The sequence below is a fragment of the Cupressus sempervirens genome, chromosome 1 (assembly GCF_028749045.1).
Source record: "Cupressus sempervirens isolate cs-2001-9-10 chromosome 1, ASM2874904v1, whole genome shotgun sequence".
Lineage (NCBI taxonomy): Eukaryota > Viridiplantae > Streptophyta > Pinopsida > Cupressales > Cupressaceae > Cupressus > Cupressus sempervirens.
In genome coordinates, this window is record NC_143118.1 from 760,281,736 (window position 1) to 760,284,623 (window position 2,888).

At 35.2% G+C, this 2,888-nt stretch overlaps 1 long non-coding RNA gene across 1 annotated transcript; it reads left to right on the plus strand.

Moving 5' to 3' along the window:
- The first annotated feature begins 891 nt into the window (after positions 1-891).
- LOC149580122 (uncharacterized) lies at positions 892-2,651 on the plus strand. The gene is made up of 2 exons (XR_016353256.1): positions 892-1,014; positions 1,287-2,651. It is a non-coding gene; the product is annotated as an uncharacterized LOC149580122 (long non-coding RNA).
- Positions 2,652-2,888: the final 237 nt, after the last annotated feature.

Genomic DNA, 2,888 nt, shown 5'->3' on the forward strand with positions numbered 1-2,888 from the left:
GTTGTTGATAGGGAGACAATTGGAAAGTGCCTACGAGTAGAAGATGACAAAACAAAAACACTACTAGGATTTCCCCATCTCTATCGATGCATGCACCATGATTGAGATAAATGCCCTTCTTACTTTCTTTGAGGAATGTACATAATATCCTCTAGAGGGGTACCCATCTATCGGATTGATGTTCGACCTTGTGGGTTACTTTAGTAAGGTAAAAGGAAAAGACTATGTCCATAAACCTCAACTTGATGATCATTGAATTAACTGTGTGGATTATTATGAAGTCCAAATAAGGGACTATTATTGAATTAACCTTGAATTAGCAGAGGCGGCTCTTAAGTTGTAAGTGGTATATTCTCCACCAATTGTAAGTGGCCTATTTGACTTGTCTTCATATAAGGCCAACACCCCTATTTTGTTGCTTTAATGATATAACAATTTATGTTCCCTCTCTGTCTATTATAGAACAAAAAATCTAATAGTAAATAAGTCCAACCTCGTTCTGTGACCATCCTTTCTCCATTCTCTTCCAATCATTACCATAATTTAAATTCACTCCATTCATTTAACCTATAAATTATTTATTGTTATGATTAATAAACTTATCAAAATATTTATATAAAATGTATTATATAATTTGTAATCTCTTAATAATTCATCATAAATGGGCATCTAATACGAGCAAACTATTAGAGATTCAAGTATATGCCAACGACATATGAATGAGGTTATTATAGTGTGTTTTTAATATCTCATGTCATTCTAGTACCTTTAGATAATTTCTTTCTTATTAAAAGGCCCACCCACCAAAATTCGAAGCCTATTGTATGTAAAAACCCGAGATGATGTTTTCTGCACAGTTCCTTTTCATTTAAAAAAGGAAATTACATATTAAACTCGAATTTGAACATATAAAGTAAACAGCACTCCACACAGAAAATAAATACACAGTATAACCGACAAATTTCACAGCGCATGTGAGATAATTTGTTTGAAATTCCGTGAATTCTCGTTTAAGTAAGCGTCATTCAACTTTACAAATCCTTTATATATTTCTTCTTGGTTTTAATCATACAATACAGTTGGTTATTCATATTGTATTGGATTTGAGCTGCTTCTTTCCTGAAAGTCGCCTTATTCATCGGCGTCTGACCAGAATTTGCACGTCCTTATTTATATAGGGACGGCAGATTCAGGCCTCTCTGATAACATGAATGCAACGGACAGCACTCTTTGGAACACTGAAATTTAATTGCTCTCTCATTTTTAATTCATTCAATGTATTGCAGAACAAGCAACAGCAAGATCAATATCAGCATCAGCATCAAAAGAAGAAGAAGAAGGAGCAGAATGCCTGCTGTAGTTGCTTCATAAGAAAGTCTTTCACGCCTTCTTTAACATAACCCACATCATATCTTCAATACCCACATCATTTCCTCAATACCCACTTCAGAAATCCAATACCCACTTGCTCTTCTTGACCCCCTTTCTTTCTTTTGGCTATGGCGTCCTGAGCTTCAGAGAAGTGATATACACACAAATATATATTTATATACACACATACATATAGTCACAATCCATTCCTTGACCTTCTTTCTCTGGGTATGCTGTCTTGATGGATGTGATATACACACATTCATATGCTCACAATCCATTCTTTGACCTTCTTTCTTTGACTATGGTGTCTTGAGCTTGTGGGGTGTGGTGATATATACACATATATTCAGATACATACACACACAATCCATTCCTTAACCTTCCTTCTTTGGTTATGGTGCCTTGAGCTTGTGGGGTGCGGTGATATATACACAATCCATTCATTGGAATTCAGCTGTGTGAATGGTATTGTGTGTCTTATGGGAATGAAAACAAAAGTGGCTTTCTTGTCCTCCTTCATTTTCATCTTGCTGGTTTCTTCACATTTAGGCATGGTGGAGTCAAGGAGAGTTTCTTCATTGAATTATTTTACCAAGTATAGCAGCCATGAATTCTATAGAAGCCCTCCTGCTGTAGCTGTTGTTGGGGATGATGCTGATGATGGAGATGAGATAGATCCAAGGTATGGTGTGGAGAAAAGAACGGTACCCACTGGTCCAAATCCTCTCCACCATTGAAAGGATTGTTTGGTTGGTGAAAAGAATTGAGATCACATGTACATTATGAATACTTGTCACAAGATCTGGCTACTCAAGAGCCCATTACACAAGGATTGACCTAATTATAATAGTACAAGGAACTAATCAATATACTGCCCTTGTTTATTGCAGGAAGAAATATTGATAAGTGTTAAAGTTTCAATGGTTCTACCATGCTTCAGGCTTGGTAGAGTCTTGATTTGCATTGCTTCAGAGGAAGGGATAAAAAGAAGAAAAGGATTAGCCTGTTAAATGGGCTTTTAGATATTTATTATTATACAAGTATGCCAATATATTGGACCATAAGTTAAGTTTCAGGTTTTATTTATTCTTTGTAACCAAGGAGAGTGTTCCATATTTCAGTCTGAGGCAAGGAAAACGATCGTGTTTTAGATTTGTCAATTAATTGTATTCTTTCTGCATAGACAGGATCATAGTAATAAGCTTTGCGTAACCATGTAAATAATCTCTTAAGCGGGTTATCTTATATGAAGGAATATTATAGGATTCAGACTCGAATGCTTGATTTCATTTGAAGTTTTGAGAACACAATTACTTTCTATGGCCTTATTGATTCGTGGGGCATGATAACATATGATCTTGTTGAAATTATGTGGAGTACACGAATGAATGAATGGGTTTTAATGACATCTATGAGACTATCAGTTTAGAAGATTAGAAAATTGAATGTTTGCCATAATATCTAGCTGTTTGTATATTCAAATTCCCCGGACTAAGTAATTAGATTGATGGCAA